At 41.6% G+C, this 17,910-nt stretch overlaps 1 long non-coding RNA gene across 2 annotated transcripts in view; it reads left to right on the top strand.

Annotated features, from left to right (window-relative positions):
* Positions 1 to 586: 586 nt before the first annotated feature.
* LOC142141414 (uncharacterized) overlaps positions 587 to 17,910 on the top strand; it is a 38,881-nt gene continuing 21,557 nt past the window's right edge. For both annotated transcript variants that reach the window (XR_012688665.1, XR_012688664.1), the window contains exon 1: positions 587 to 993. This is a non-coding gene — a long non-coding RNA (uncharacterized LOC142141414). The remainder of the gene's footprint in view (positions 994 to 17,910) is intronic.

Genomic DNA, 17,910 nt, shown 5'->3' on the forward strand with positions numbered 1-17,910 from the left:
TCTAGCTAGTAGAGCATTATTCTTGAGGTGTGCAGACGTGTCTGCTGAGAGCTCCCACTGGAGCCCTACTTAGAACATCCATCTGGGCCCCGTATTTCTTACCTGGGATGCCTCTCCACGCTGCCTTCCACTGACCTTTTCCATGGCTTTGTCCTCTTCCTCCGTGCCTGACTACCGGCCGCTGCCGCCGCAGCCTCCATCTACTGCAGTCCTCGGCTTCGGCCCTCCATCCAGCTGGTCTCTTCTACTCTGTGGGCCATCCAAACAACCGCTCGGCCTCCTCTGCTCCTCTCCTAACTCCCGGCCGCCGAGATGTATCTGACGCTGTAACCCGGTCTTGCCACCGGTCGACTTCCGTTGATGTGGGACTTCCGGCCGTCGCCAACTCCATCTACTACAGGCCGCGGCTTCGGCCTACCTCTCAGCTGGTCCCCGCTCCGACCTCGTCTATGTTCCGGTCTCTCTGGTCCTGCCGCCTCCAGCTCTCCCGGCTCCTGATACCTCGCCAGTGTGCCCTGCTGGTCGCCCACTCTCCGACTGGACTGTCCCCCATTGTTGGCCTCCTGCTCCAGCCTCACGTGGCCTCCGCTCCAGCCTCCTACTGCCTCCTTGGCCTGGTCTCCGCTCCTCCGGCCTGGCCTGCCTCTGTCAGTCCTCCACGTTCTCCTCCCTGCTTTTGATCTCTGTTCCTGGGACCCTCCAACTGGACTGTCCACCATTGTCTGCCTCCCACTCCAGCCACACGTGGCCTCTGTGATCCAGCCTTTGCTCCAGCCTCCTATTGCCTCCTGGTCTGGTCTCCGCTCCTCCGGCCTGGCTTGCCTCTGTCGGTCCTCCACGCTCTCCTCCCTGCTGTCTGATCTCTGTTCCTGGGACTCGTCCATCCATCCTCCGCTGGCCTCTGCTCCTGTGGACTCGCATCCCAGCCCTGCTCCCATGGTCTCCCATCCTGGATATCCTGCTCCCGTGAACACTCATGCTCTGGCTGCACTGGTGAACACTCTGCCTTTTCCTCTTTGTTATCTACGCTGATTTTATTTTACTGTATTGTATTGCATTTTATCTTCTCCCGATTATTATTTCTGCTCTGCTCCTCCATTTTTATTCTCTGATTGTCCTCTTGCTGTGCCCTGCCCTACACTCACTATTACTGTACCATATTGCTCATTTGGTCACTTGTTTTGTCCCCATCTACTTTTTTCCTCGTTTTCATTGTAACCTCTACCCTCGTGCATTGAAACCTCTACCCCCATTGGAACCTCTACCCTCATGCATTGAAAGCTCTACACGCATTGAAACCTCTACCCTTGTGCTCCTGCCTCTGCCTCCATAACCTTTCTCTCACCAAGCCGCCCCGCTCGGCTCCTATACCCATCCTCTCCCCTCGCCCCCTTTCTGGCCCCATTTCTCACTGCCCCTGCTCTCACCCTCCGCTTCGCTCCATCAACCCTGACAATCTTATCCAAATCTCCCCTCTTCCCTCCCTCCCCTTCTCATGTGCCCTCTGGAACTCCAGGTCCATCTGCAACAAACTCCCCTCCATCCACGACCTCTTCATCTCTAACTCTCTTAACCTCCTCTCCATCACTGAAACCTGGCTCTCCTCTTCTGACACCGTCTCACCTGCTGCTCTCTCCTACGGGGGTCTCTCCTTCACCCACTCCACCAGACCCGATGGGCGTCCGGGAAGTGGAGTGGGCCTACTCCTATCCCCCAGCTGCACCTTTCGGGTCATTCCCACCATACCTTCCCTCTCTTTCTCCTCATTTGAAGTTCATTCCATTCGTCTCTTCTCCCCCATCCACCTCCGCGTCTCTGTCATCTACCGTCCCCCTGGCCCTACTTCCCTCTTCCTTGACAACTTCGCTGCCTGGCTCCCTCACTACCTTTCCTCCGACCTTCCATCCATCATACTTGGAGACTTTAACATCCCCATTGACAACTGCTCTGACCCTGCCACCATCAAACTTCTCGCCCTCTCCACCTCACTAGGCCTCACCCAATGGACCTCTTCTCCCACCCACTCTCATGGTTATGCCTTGGACCTCGTCTTCTCTCATCTCTGTGACCTCTCCGACTTCTCTAACTCTCCCTTCCCACTCTCCGACCACCATCTCCTCTCCTTCACTCTCTCCTCTTGCCAAGCTCCCACCTCGCCTAAAATCTACCTTCACTAGGCGCAACCTTGATGCTATTGACCCTACTGCTTTCTCCTCCTTGCTCGAAAACTCTCCTCTCACCTCTTCCCTCCCTGACCTGCCCTGACCAGGTGTCCTCTCAATACAACCTTTCCCTCACTACTGCCCTTGATGCTGTTGCCCCGGCCTCCTCCATCCGCCAGCGCCGCCTCATTCCCCAACCCTGGTACTCCAACCTTACCCGCTTCCTCCAAAAGTGCTCTCGCACTGCTGAACGCCTCTGGAGGAAATCTCGCTCCCTGGCCGACTTCCTCTATTTTAAATTTATCCTCACCTCATTCTGCTCCGCCCTCTCCCTTGCTAAACAATCCTTCTTTAAGTCCCTCATTTCTTCTCACTCCTCTAATTCTCGCCATCTCTTTGCCACCTTCAACTCCCCCCTCCCATCCCGCCTTCCCTCTCTGCCTCTGACCTCGCCACCTTTTTCACATCAAAAATCGAGGCCATCAGACTTAACATCTCCTCCTCCCATACCTCTCTTCCCCCCCTCTTCCCTCCCCCTCCCCCCAACATCCAACCCTGGTGCTCCTTCTGCCCCACCTCGGGTGAAGAAGTTCGCTCACCTATTCTATCCTCTCCACCCTCCACCTGTCCTCTCGACCCTATCCCCTCTCGCCTCCTTTGCTCTCTCTCTTCCACTGCCTGCTCTTACCTCGCTCACCTCTTTAACTTTTCACTCTCCTCTGGAGTAGTCCCCTCCTCATTCAAACATGCTCATATCTCTCCTATCCTCAAAAAAACCTAACCTTGACCCCACCTCACCTGCTAACTATTGCCCTATCTCACTTCTCCCCTTTGCCTCCAAACTACTTGAGAGGATTGTCTACAACCGCCTCACCAAACACCTCTCGGACTACTCCCTCCTCGACCCTCTCCAATCAGGCTTCCGCCCCCTCCACTCCACTGAAACTGCCCAGGCCAAAGTTACCAACGACCTCTTATTAGCCAAATCCAAGGGTCACTTCTCCCTACTCATCCTCCTCGACATCTCTGCGGCCTTCGACACCGTTGACCACCCCCTCCTGCTACAAACTCTTCTCTCTCTTGGCCTATCTGGTTCTGTCCTCGCCTGGTTCACCTCATACCTCGCCAACTGCTCCTTCTCTGTATCCACGTCTGACTCCTCCTCCACCCCCTCCCCTCTCCCTGTTGGAGTCCCTCAGGGCTCTGTTCTCGGCCCTCTTCTATTTTCGCTCTATACCTCATCCCTTGGTGCTCTCATCTCCTCCTTCGGTCTTCAGTATCACCTTTATGCTGACGACATCCAACTCTACATCTCCTCGCCCGATCTCTCTCCCTCCCTTCTCTCTCGTGTATCCGACCTGCCTCTCGGCCATCTCCTCCTGGATGTCCTCGCGCTTTCTTAAAATTAACATCTCTAAAACTGAAATAATTGTCTTTCCTCCTCCCAGGCTTCCCTTCCACCATGACCTCTCTATCACTGTCAACAACACCTCCATCTCCTCTGTCACCCAACTTCGCTGCCTTGGCGTTACCTTCGACTCTTCTCTCTCCTTTACCCCCCACATTCAAGCCTGTTGCTTTCAACTTCGCAACATTGCCCGCATCCAGCCTTTTCTCTCCTAGGATGCCACCAAAACTATCATCCACGCTCTCATTATCTCACGCCTCGACTACTGCAACCTCTTCCTCACCGGCCTCCCCCTCTCCCACCTCGGCCCCCTCCGCTCTATTCTGAACGCAGCTGCCAGACTCATCTTCCTCTCTCGCCGCTCCTCCTCCGCTTCCCCTCTCTACCTTGCCCTACACTGGCTCCCCATCCCCTACAGAATCATCTTCAAACTCCTGACCACCACATACAAGGCACTCTCCCAGTCTACTGCCCCCTACATCTCCAACCTCCTCTCCATTCACACTCCTGCCCGCTCCCTGCGCTCGGCCAATGACCGTCGCCTCTCCTCCTCTCTGATTACCTCTTCCCACTCCAGAATCCAAGACTTCTCCCGGGCAGCCCCCCTTCACTGGAATGACCTCACTCGCTCCGTCCGTCTCTCTCCCACTCTTATCTCCTTCAAATGGGCACTAAAAACTCACCTGTTCCTTAGAGCCTACCATCCCTCCACCTAACCCGCTCTCCCCTCCCTCCTTTACATCAACTGGCCCCTCTTGTACCTGAGTTTTGTTCACCCTCCCTTAGGATGTAAGCTCATTTGAGCAGGGCCCTCTTCCCTCCTGTGTCCTTACCTACTCTTCTGCTCCGTCCTTTCTGCATTAGCCTGCTTGGAGCTTCAGAACTGTTGGTATTTTTGTTTACTGCTCAGTAATGTTTTACCCTGTACTGTCTATTGTCTGTGCATTGTACGGCGCTGCGGAACTCTTGTGGCGCCTAACAAATAAAGGATAATAATAATAATAATAATGTCAGCATGAATCTAATAGTAATGCCTTGCATGGAATTGCTGATTCAGGAGTACTATATCATTTTAGTGATAAGTCATAAAAATACCTGTGGCATGGCACCACCAAATATGAAGTTTGTAAATGTCATTCTGCATGAAGGGATTCCTATAACTGATGTCATTTAGGCCCTTACCTATTACACTGTAATGGGGAAAAACACAATGCACTTGATTTTAAAAAAATTAAAAAACAATTTTAAACTCGTTATTTTAAAATTTGGTAATTTGATTCCTTTCATTGTCCTCTTTGTTGAAAAAATATTTCCATAGTTATTTGCATATTCTGTTTCATACTTCTCCAGACAATGACTTGAAATTTTATATAGACCCCATTCTTAGATCTGATTGATTGATTCTGGTCAAACATTATATTTTCAGTTTAAAAAGTGGAGATGTTGCCTATAGCAACTAATCAGATTCTAGCTATCATTTATTTAGTACATTCTACAAAATGACAGCTATAATCTGATTGGTTGCTATCGGCAACATCTCCACTTTTTCAGCTTGATAAATTTAGCCCCTGAACTTACATTGTTGCTAGAAGATTTTCCCACAGAAAAAAATTTGCCTTTGATTTTTTGATAACACTAATATTATTTGAACCACAGGCTAAATAACCCACTAGGAAGTCTTGATGGAGAAAAGTTTTATTTGACCCTCTATATTTCTAGTAGGTGCAAGGTTATTTGTTTCCAAGAAGGATTGTGATTTACATACTCTTATTGACTACCTAGGACTTAATAAAATTGCTATCAAATATAGAAGCCCACTGTCTTTGATTTATGAGATTTTTTATCAGCGATATGCTTTTTATCAAGATATATTTATGAGGATTACAATCTTTGTTTGGATCAGGGAAGGCACCTACTACTGCTTTAATAAAAAAGGAGCAAATCTTGACTATGGCTTGCAGAGGCCTTATCTGCTTTTAAGTGCTTGGAGATGGCCTTTACTATTGCCCCTGTCTTCCATCATCACAACATTTATTTTCCTTTTATTGTTAAAGTGGATGCTTCTGATGTTGGTATTGGAGCAGTACTTTTATAAGCAAATCATAATGACAATAAGTTGCATTTGTATTCCTCATATAAAGGATTAATCAATTATGACATAGGGAACTGCAAACTCTTGGCAATTAAATGGGCATTTGAAGAATGAAGACATTGGTTAGATGGGCCCTGTCACCCTACAATGGTATGTACAGATCATAAAATTAGCTATATATACTTCTTGTGCCAGCGGGTCCAATTCGGGATACAGTTGCCCCCATTGCACACTGGGGACAACTGTGTACAGTTGAGTATAACACACATTTTGGGAAAGGAGGCTGCTTGAGGTGAAAACCACGGTTTGCAGGATCAAGAAATATTTTCCTGTGTTCAGACCCCCAACCTCACAGATTATCAATTTATTCAAAAGCACTGCACAGTGCTACACACTTTCTTTTTTTAATTATGGATGCAAAAACAACATTTAATTTTGTGTGACAAGAATATGTTAATGAGATACAATGGGAGATGTTCCCTGTTTATCACAGAATTTTTTCTCCATGCAATAGAAAATAATTTTTATGGTGCTCATAATCAGGAGTTATCCTAATTTTTCTGTAGGATGTTTTTTTCTCCCTTATAGGTGCACTTATACAGGAAATTCCATTTCTAGGCCTATTTCAACCAATTTAATAAAAAATTAAAAGAGACAAAGTGACACATGTAATAAATAAATACTAAAGAGTCGCATACTTGCAAGTTTTACAGTTTTGTAAATTACTTTTAATGAGAGAGATCATCATGACAGCTTATGGTCAGTAAACATAAGTTATTATCAAGTTTAAAGCAATATATTGTGTATTTATGTGTGTGTATATATATATATATATATATATATATATATTAGGGATGTGCACCGGCGACTTTTGGTGTCTCGTGTTTTGTGTTTTGGATTCGGATTTTCGCGACGTTTTGGGTTCGGATTTGTTTCGCAAAACACCTGCCGAAAGGTTTTGGTTCGGATTTAAGGTTTTGGATTCTGATTTTTTTTGAAAAAAGCATAAAAAGTTCAAAAATCAAGTTTTTGGGCTTATTTTCACTCCTACGCTATTATTAGCCTCAATAACATTCAATAACAAGCATTTCCACTAATTTACAGTGTATTCTGAACACCTCACAATATAGTTATTAGTCCAAAACATTGCAACGAGGTATCTTTATGGACTGCGTAGTGGAGTGGCCCCCACAATATAAATTAAAAACCCTGAACTTGTATGATTCGCACCAATAAATGTATCTGGACTGCATAGAGGAGTGGGTCACCACAATATATATAATAAGGAAACCATCAACTGGTATGAATCGCACCGAATAATGTACCTGGACTGCATAGAGGAGTGGTCACCACAATATAAATTAAAAACCCTGAACTTGTATGATTCGCACCAATAAATGTATCTGGACTGCGTAGAGGAGTGGGTCACCACAATATATATAATAAGAAAACCATCAACTGGTATGAATCGCACCGAATAATGTACCTGGACTGCGTAGAGGAGTTGGTCACCACAATATAAATTAAAAACCCTGAACTTGTATGATTTGCACCAATAAATGTATCTGGACTGCGTAGAGGAGTGGGTCACCACAATATAATAAGAAAAGGCCTTACTACTCATTTCATTTACAACTTCAGCAGGGGTGTGCTGTACCTGATCAGACATATATATAGTATAGGGGGCATACATTATTTAGTAATGCTCTGTGAGTAAATACAATGAACTGATTGAGCAATCCCCCAAATGGGTGAGGAGACAGAGGAAGTGATGGGACAGCTAATTGATCAATCAATCAAAAATCATAGACACAAATTAGTGGCTATTTTTTGATTAGCACCTGTCTAATGAGTGGTTTGAGACAATGATATTGGAGGCAGGACTAGAGTATGATCCCTTATTCTAGTTGGACAAACCACCAAAAAGGGAGACAAATATAAATCTTTATTGCAGCAATTCTTTATTAGAGCAATACTGCTTATGTTCCATATGTTCCATAAAGTGCTTATCTGTCTTAGCTGCGGTATTAGTGGCACAATATAAATAGCTACTGCTGCTGCTGCTGATTAATATATGCTTTCTTTTTGAGATATGAAACAATGACCAAATTGAACAAATGCATATTATTTGGTTTATTAAGATCAAATGCTGACAAAATTGGTTAAATATTTCCCCCAGCCACTAGCAAAGATCGCCAGAGCACAGCAAAGGATGTGCTATATCTGAATCACACCGAATAATGTACCTGGACTGCGTAGAGGAGTGATCTGGTCACCACAATATAATTAATAAAAAACCCTCCACGGCTCTGAATTTCCCCAAAAAAAAATCTGGCCTTTGTAGTGGGGTGGCCCCGGTACTAAATTTGATACCGGGGCCACAATATAATAAATAGTTACACCCTCAACTGGTCAGAATTCCACCAAACAAGTATCTGGACTGCGTAGTGGGGTAGCCCCGGTACTAAATTGGATACCGGGACCACAATACCTCCTCCAAGTTCCAAGTGTAGTGTTTATAACATATTAACACTACACTAATTCTAGCACGTCAAACCCTCTTGTTTAAAATAATGACAGGGCATTTAAGTTTTGATTAAATTTTTTGAATTTGTTGACATTTTCTAATTTTCTTTTACTTTGTGAACATGGCAAACGACTGTTGAATGGTCACATAATGCCAAAAAAATAGTTGCAAGATGGAATTGTCCTTGGGCCCTCCCACCCTCCCTTATGTTGTTGAAATAGGACATGCACACTTTAACAAACCGATCATTTCAGCGACAGGGCCTACCAAACAACTGTGGCTGAAATGATTGGTTTGTTTGGGCCCCCACACCAAAATAACAATTCATCTCTCCCTGTTCAACTACAAAGTAAACAGGCTCTACTGAGGAAAGATGTCGTCCTCATCCTCAACCTCTGATTCCTCTCCCCCTACAGTGTGCACTTCCTCCTCCTCACACATTATCAATTCGTCCCCGCTGGACTCCACAACCACAGGTCCCTCTGTACTATCTGGAGGGCAGTCCTGTACTTCATTGAGGAATTGATTATTCATTTTTATAAACATCATTTTTTCAACGTTGTGAGGAAGCAACCTCCTTCACCGCTCACTGACCAGGTTCCCCGCTGCACTAAAAACTCTTTCCGAGTACACACTGGAGGGGTGACAACTCAGTTAAAAAATAGAGCCAGTTTGTACAGGGGCTTCCAAATTGCCTTTTGGAGTTCTACCACGTCACTACCTCTAGTTAATTTAGATTGCAAGGCTTGTAAATATAAATACTTTAAAGATAAAAAAGCAGGCTGCACAGACTGTGGAGCTAGAAAGTGAAATTAAATGGACCACGTTACTTTGGTGGCTATCTATGCCCCCCCCCCCCCCGCCCTACACTTGTAGTTGAATATAAATAAAGCAGCCTGCATAGACTGTAGAACTAGAAATTCAAATATACAAAGAAAATGACAAAGGCAGTTTGGTATCTGTCTGCATCAGATCCCCTCTCCACTAGGAGTAAAATAGAAAACTATCCAGCCGTTATATAATCTAGAATATAAATAGAAATTGAGAAAGGCAATTTGGTATCTGTCTGCATCATAATCATCAACATCCTCCTCAGCGCCAGCTACATCCATATCCTCCTCCCAGTGTACAACATTCACACCTTCATTAGCCAAATCTGTAACTGGACTGTGGGTGATCCTTCCAGCATATGCAGAGGGCGTGCTGCAATTGCTGGATGGAGTCACCTCTTCCCGTACAGTGATGGGAAGGTCAGGGTTCACAACCAACAACACCCTTGGACTCGCCTTGGGGATTTGTGATGTCATGTGTTTAGAAGGCAGAGTTCTTTGCTGTTTTGTTGTTGTTGCTGACAGCATAACTCTCTTAAATTTTTTGTAGGGGGGGAAGAGGAGGGCTTAGATCCTTGGGTGAAGTTGGACCACTAGTCATGAACACGGGCCAGGGCCTAAGCCGTTCCTTGCCACTACGTGTCGTAAATGGCATATTGCCAACTTTACGTTTCTCTTCAGATGATTTTAAGTTTCTCTTTTTGCTATTTTTGGAGAACTTGGGCTTTTTGGATTTTACATGCCCTGTACTAGGAGATTGGGCATCGGGCTTGCCAGACGACGTTGATGGCATTTCATCGTCTATGTCATGACTAGTGGCAGCAGCTTCAGCATTAGGAGGAAGTGGGTCTGGATCTTTCCCTACTTTATCCTCCAAATTTTGGTTTTCCATTATATGTAGCACAAGAGAGCGTACCCCTAAGCCACACACACTCGGCAAAGCCTTTAAAAATTATATGCGGCACAGAAGAGTAGCACTGGACTTATACTGCTGAATCAGTGAACTTTGTAATATAGCAGTACCACTGGACTTATACTGCTGAATCAGTGAACTTTGTAATATATCAGTACCACTGGACTTATACTGCTGAATCATTGAACTTTGTAATAGCAGTACCACTGGACTTATACACTGCTGAATCAGTGAACTTTGTAATAGCAGCACCACTGGACTTATACTGCTGAATTAATGAACTTTGTAATAGCAGTACCACTGGACTTATACTGCTGAATCAGTGAACTTTGTAATAGCAGTACCACTGGACTTATACTGCTGAATCAGTGAACTTGGTAATATTGCAGTACCAATGGGCTTATACTGCAGGATTGGTTTTGCAAATTTTGTTGTAATTAATTATTTTTTAATTTTTTTTTTGTATTTTTTTTTAATTTTTATAACTTTTTTAAATTTTTTAAACACTTGGGAATAATGGGGAAATAGCTATGCCCTTAGAAGCACAGAGCACAGGACACAGGACCACTGGACTGAAAAGGACACAGCACAGGACCCAGCAGCACCACTGAACTCAAAATTGACAGAGCACAGCATATAGCACCATTGGACTGATACTGCAGAACACAGCACAGCACAACACAGCACAGAACTAAACAGCACAGCACAGAACTAAACAGCACATCACGAGATCTACCAGGACAGAGGACCACCTAACACACCTCCCTCTACCCTGATCAATGCCCGAGTGAAGATGGCGGCGACTAGCGGGGAATTTATAGGTTCCGAGTATCGCGAGATCCGACAGCGGGATTATGACTCCGAGCCTCGGTTTCAAGTTTTCATTTGGCGCCAATACCCGGATCTGTCTCGGATCCGACTCGGATCGGCAACGTTCGGATGGGCTCGGATTCAGGAAATCCGAGTGCGCTCATCTCTAATATATATATATATATATATATATATATATATATATATATATAAAAGTAGATAGATAGATAGATAAATAGATAGATAGATAGATAGATGGATAGATATATTCTATAAGACATATCCTTATAAATATATCATTCACCTATTGATTCACAATTGTCGCTCATTCATAACAAAGATACCATAAGATAATCAATGCTTTCTATTAACCAGCGATTTTAAGATACTGCCCATTATCACAACTCATACCAAATTCAATTTTATTATGTATAATTACTGTTTATTGAGCAATTTAACCAGAGTTATGCTCATAACAACACAGTACATTGTATTTCAATTGATACAATTAAATAATTATCATAATTTTCTTTCAAATTTGATATCAACTACGCATGAAAACCACAAAATACTTCAACTAGAACCCTCAATCAATAGAGGAAAATCTATTTACAACATTATGTGTGCAATACAAACTTAGAGCAATCAGTATAAATCAAGTACATCCTGCTATGTGGCTTACAATTTCCATCCAGATTTGCATATATTATGTTCAGAATAAATTTAATTATTTGATTGTACATCTTTCCAAAATTAGCTCAATTAGCTTCAGTGAACAATAAGACAAATCGGTAATGTGACATAATTAATATTATATCGCCCAAGGAAATGTTCCTGCTGGGGCTCAAAAGTGTTTACCTGTAAATCTAGTTATATGCTTACTTACAGCATAGAATCGTATCCATTTTATCTTTATTTATTCTATTAATTTCTCAAGTACCAAGAAAAATTTGAAATATTATTATCATATTCTTTAAGATTTCTACTAATTGCTTCATACAAGGTTGATGTTCTGGGAAGACCATATAGCTATGCATCTATTTATCATATAGTACTAGAAAAAGCACAACCTACTGATGGCACACGGTAAGTCTGAATGAATGAACACTAATCAGTCAAAAATATTAGGTAGGCAAATTCACCCCCAAATCTTTTATAATCGAAAGAGAAAAGAAGTACAGCACTGGGAATTGACACCTTATAATATTGACAGTGATAACAAGTAATAAATAAATAAATAAATGTATTCATACTAATAATAATAACAACTGAAATAATAACCCCAATATTTCTTAAGACAAATAATTGTTAAAAAATATACCTAGAATAATTCTTGCTGTAACAGAGCCAACAACTAATCCCTTTTAGGAAGTAGGTAACAATAATATCTGGCATATGTTTATACAGCTAGATACTGAACAAATCCATTTTGAACTTCTCACCCTCAATCCTTTTCAAACTCCTCACCACCACGTACAAGGCCCACTCCCACTCCACTGGCCCATATATCTCCAACCTCTTCTCCATTCACGCTCCCTCCCATTCCCTGCAATTGGCCAATGACCGTCGCCTCTCCCCACTCTGATCACCTCATTCCATTCCAGAATCCAAGATTTTTACCGGGCTGCCCACCCTCCATTGAAACGACCTCCCATGCTTTATCACATTGTCCCCTAATCTGTGCACCTTCAATCCGGCACTTAAAACTCATCTATTCCTCAAAGCCTGCCAGCCATCCACCTAACCTTTATTCCATACTTACTCTCCTCCCCTGTACCCTCTTAATCGCTCCTCTTGCACTATATTGCCTCTACTGAATCCCCATTTTGCCTGCTGTCGGTTTGGCCTTCCTTAAGTATGTAAGCTCTTACAAGTAGGGCCCTCTTCCCTCCTATCTTTATACCTATTATTTTGCTCCAACTTCACTGTACTTATTATGCTTTGCGCTCTTGGAGTCTTGGTATTATTTGTTTATTGTTCTGTATTGTTTTACCCTGTATTGTCTACTGTTTGTATTTTGTATGGCGCTGCCATAATCAATGTCGCACCTTATAAATATAGGATGATAATAATAATAATAATAGCAATAATAATAATAATAATAATAATAATAGTAATAAAACGAATAGAATCCTAACTCTTTGAGTGCAGTTAGAAGAAATGTTAAAAGTTGGTCTACTCTAATAATATAAGCTGAATAGTTGAATAAAATGAAAATTGATTTATTATAGACAGTTTATGTGAGCAGTGGTAGTCATATTTCAGGCAGTGGAAGTCCCGACACTTATCCTGTCTATATGAAAGTGATGTCAGGGTAATTGCCGATATTTCCACTTCACAAACAGGCTGAAAATACAGACAGTGTGATTGTCGACAGTTCTGTTGACAAACACAATGTAAACATTATGAGCAATGACAGCCGTCAGGTTTATTTATAAGCTGGGGTTTTCCCATGCTTTCAGAATGAAAACCCCGGCTTATAAATAAACCTGCTGGCTGTCATTTCTTCATTCGCAATAATTGTCCTTGCATACAAGTACTAGTTTGAGGTGTGTATTTAGAGTTTGTTATTTTGGCAAGCATGTTCAAGTGGATTATTTTGGTTTATCAAGCAGAAAGAATGAACACATTTTTTTATCCACACTTGGAAGATTTTTTTGATCTTTTTTTTTTATTGCCATTTGGATTTAAAGCTTTCAAGATATGAATTTTGTGGTTGAAAAGAGGTGTCTGGTTTATTTACATTTTGGATTGGGGCACTACATGTCACAGTGGGCCCTAGTGCTTTCAGTATGGGGCTGCGTACTCCTAGGGAGTGGGCCCACATTTTTTCTTTTGCAGACCCCATCTCTGTTGGGAATTCAGTCCCATACTGATCACTGTGTCATTATGCAGGGAGACCCCACTCTGCAGGTTTGCCTGCTATAGTGCCACCAGCCCCGGCTGGCACAGCCTATAACTGGATGAAAATCAGGGGGACGAAATGCATGTGGTTCCTCTGATTTTTGTACTATCAGCACTAGGCATGGGGTGAAACGCTATTAAATTTTTTATTTTTTTTTAACATGTATTATGTCAGTGGTCCGGCATTGTTCATTTAATGTCAACATTGTGCTTGTCGACAGTACTACTGTTGTCATCATACTGTCAGTATATTCAGCCTGTCGATGAAGGAAAAATGTTGACATTTACAGGATAAGTGTTGGGATTTCCACTGTCTGAAATCAGTACCCAACACTATGCAAGTATGATCCAAATGAAAGATAGTAACATCCACATGTAATTCACGGCACTCCACTTAGCTACTTATAGCCTTGTTTCCTTTTTAGTGCCAGTTTCACTCAAATTGACAGTGAATCTTAGACAGTAGGTGTTGATTAAGGATATTTAGAATGGTGTATAATTGTAAAAACAATAAGATGTACTGTAGCAGTCTTAGGAGACCACTGCATTGCAATCCACCTGACAGAGAGTGTCTGTGTCCCTCTAATGGCCGACTGGAAACGTCAAGAACTTTAACACTGAAGTACAATCTCACAGGAATTGTCGATAACATCATGAATATTATATCGGTAATATTAATATCCTTCACAATCCTTGTTTACCATTTATTCCTCACTCAAAAACTGTCTTTAATCACGGAGCATACAATCAATTCAATTCCCAATAGTAAAGGGTAATATATGAAAAACCCTTCTTACATCATTGATCACTGTAAGTAAAGGATTATCCAGTGAATACTTGTTTCATAACCCTCTTGGTGATTTTTTCAGAGGCAAATTTTCAGATAAGAATCGCCCAGGAACAGCAAACAAAATGGGTCTGCTCAGCAGTGTCTTTATACTATTTGAAATGATCTATTTATCGTATATCAGTTTATTGAATTGTTTTTATTTTGCAGTTATGATTTTACATGCATTTATTTTTGCTTTATTCCCAATTCCACTATGCACCCTTTTTCAGATTTACAAAGGTAATAGGGTAAACTGAATCACTCACATTACATATATGGTAAATTAAATCTTATGAACTAAAATAAGTTAATACTAAAATTTCAGATCATAACATAAACTAATATAATAGATACATATATCAAAGTTATATAAAACTTTGAATATTGTAAATTTTGTTGGACTTTAGATTGCTACAGAAAAATTACAAACAAAACAGTTGTTATAACAAAGTGTCTCACATGTACTGATCACAGTCCATTCCTATTTACTATGGCAGTGAAATGAATTTAGTCTTTGGTTATTTTAAAGCTTTACATTCATTATTGCCAAGGTCTGTTCATTACCAAAGTTATTGGTAGTGAATTTTAGATACAAATGGGTATATTTGCTATTCGACGGTTCTGTGGAACCGCCGATTCCTGGCACTTTGAAGGAATTTTGTAAAACAACACTTTTTTTTTTATAATATTTATCTTTATTGAAATTTTTAAGACAGTTTCAACAGAGATTCACAAGAACAGATAAGTGGGTAACAAAACCACCTCATTAATACAAAATGTCATAATAACACAAAACAACACTTTTATTAAAGACAAAGCCCATCGAGTTTTGTCTTTAATAGTATTGCCGTTTGAAGAAAATGACTTCAAAGTGTCGGGATTCGGCAGTTCTATGGAAATATACCCCAAGGACACAACATATTTTTGACATTATCATATTCATTCCTTATCGCAATGATAAGGAATGAAGATTGTGAGCATTTATTAAAAGTGTTCTGCCAAGATAAATGGCTGTCCCGGATAGCACCTATCGCCTATCTTTTTAATGGTCACTAAAGCAAAGTGGACACATTTGCGATAGTAACCAGAGGGAAAAGCAGGTAAGACGCGGTCAGAGATCCAAAGATCCCTTTACCGCATTTTCAGATGGTTTTAGCCATCAGGCACAATTTCCGAAAATCTTTTCAGATCTTACTGAATCATGAAAAATAGCAGTCTTCATAGAATCTTATCGGGAATGCTAATGTGTCTGATAACAGTGGGACCTCAGCAGATATATTTAATATCTGCTGCAATCCCCTAGTTATAAATAGTAGAGATACTTAAAATTGTGGTGGTTTCCCAAAAACTGCCATTTTTGCGGGATTAGGTGCCTGTTAAATTGGCCCCTATTGTCAAGATTCCCAGTATGAACGCCACAGAGAGAAATATAAATGAAACAAGGTGATTTATTTGAAGCATGAAACATACAGGTAAAACAGAGATATAGCAAATGAATGGCAGATAACACAAGTACTAGATGGTCAGTGTATGCAGGTTTGGCCGAGAAGCTGAAGATTCTGTCTTTCCAGGCAGGTGAGGTAATCTGTAGGCACAGAGAATCCGAATATCCAGGAGAAGCTGGAAAACCTATAAGCAGGATACCAGACAGTAGCAATAGTCTACAGGCACAGGTTGCATGGAGGTCCAGGTAAGACGGGAAGCTTGGCGCTGGATTCCAGGTGGTAGCAATAGTCTACAGGCATAGGTAGCACAGAGGTCCAGATAAGCTTGGAAGCTTGGAGCTGCATACCAGGTAGTAGCATACCTGGAGCTGGATGCCAGGCATGTGAGATAATCAGGAAGCCAGTCAGAATCAGAATACAGGAGATACTCTGAGAAACCAGCTGCAGCAAAGACAACTGATGAACTGGCTCAGATTGCAAGGAAAGACAGTCTCTTAAATGCCAACCACAGTTGATTAGGATCTGCATTCAATGAGGGAAGTTAGCCCCTAGTAGGCAGGATCTGCAGAAGGCAAAGCATCATCTACAGAGAAGATGCTGCAGTGTAGCTGGAGGCAAATAGTGACACCTATGTTCCTCAACTGTCTTCTGATTTCCAAGCTTGAGATACCGTGCTTTTGTTGATGATATATGGCCAGCCAGGTAATAAATGTGTCTCTCCCAGTTTGAAGGGTATATGGGCAATATTACTTTGGTTGGCTCTAGGGGTACATTGGCTTGAGCAAAAAATGTGGTTGGTCAGTTATAGTTATGTAATTTCTCCAGCACCTAGTGTAGATTTCTGGGAAAACTCTATCAGTCGGGTCAGGCGGTAAGGTATATTCTAGGTGATAGTTTGTATAGTAACTCAATATGTGTGGGTACAATGTGAAAATAACACATGTGAAAATAGATTTGAACTTACTTCTAGGTGGTGAAATTTGCATTCTATGCCTGCTTCCCAAATTTTAAGAAAAATGACTTAGATGGCTAATGGTTTCTACCATGTGGAGATGGAGCATTTTTGGAGGGTTAGTTAGAAAATTGTTAATGAATAAGCAAAGGGTTTTTAGTGTGTTCTGTTAATCTGTCATGGTTTACACACAAGATTTAACTTATAAGTGTCTATAAAACTCATGGTTTGGGTAACTAAAGCTAGTATTTAGTTTTCAGAAGGGATAAAAAAGAGGCCATCCTTACAACGTGCATATTCAATTTTCATACCAATTTAGCTGTGAAAATACTGAGATTAAGCTTTGGAAAGCCTGACTTACATCAAAAGAGGTAGATATTTATATTTGTTGACTGATCCCCAAATTTTCATTCTATAGGGCCAGTCTATTTTTTCCCTTTCCACAAGCATTTTAAAAAAATGGGTTGTAAATCTTGATAAAAGGTAAATTATTTTAATAGTTATAGTTGCTATCCTGCCCATCAGTTGCACCTATATATTTTGCCAGTTGCATTGCATAAGCTTTATTTAATTAATTAGGAGAATGTAATTTATCTCATGTAAATATTCAATTGATATAGGGGTATTAATGCATAAGAAATTAAGAGAATTATTTTCCCATGTATATTCGTCATTTTATTGGAATGTTTTAAGGGTTTTAGGTGATGTTTTGAAACTTCGATTTTACAAGTGTTAGCTAATTAAATATTCCCCATAAGTTAATTATAAATAATTTTACCCCTTGATCAATAATTTATAATTGCCCCCATAATTTATAGTTAATGGTGCTTCCTCTTATGTTCTGAATGACAATATAGCTCAAGCAGCATGCAGTTTGAGCAATCTCGCCTCTTTTTTTGACGGTTTTCCCGGTGGTTTGTCAAACAACAGCCAAGTTTGCCCTAATTATGTGAAAATAACTATGTGAATAGTCATGGCAACATTGAATAAGATGATAATTACAAAACTATGTTGCAAATAGAAAGCCTTAATGATCCT

The sequence above is a fragment of the Mixophyes fleayi genome, chromosome 2 (genome assembly GCF_038048845.1).
Source record: "Mixophyes fleayi isolate aMixFle1 chromosome 2, aMixFle1.hap1, whole genome shotgun sequence".
In the NCBI taxonomy this organism is placed as follows: domain Eukaryota; kingdom Metazoa; phylum Chordata; class Amphibia; order Anura; family Limnodynastidae; genus Mixophyes; species Mixophyes fleayi.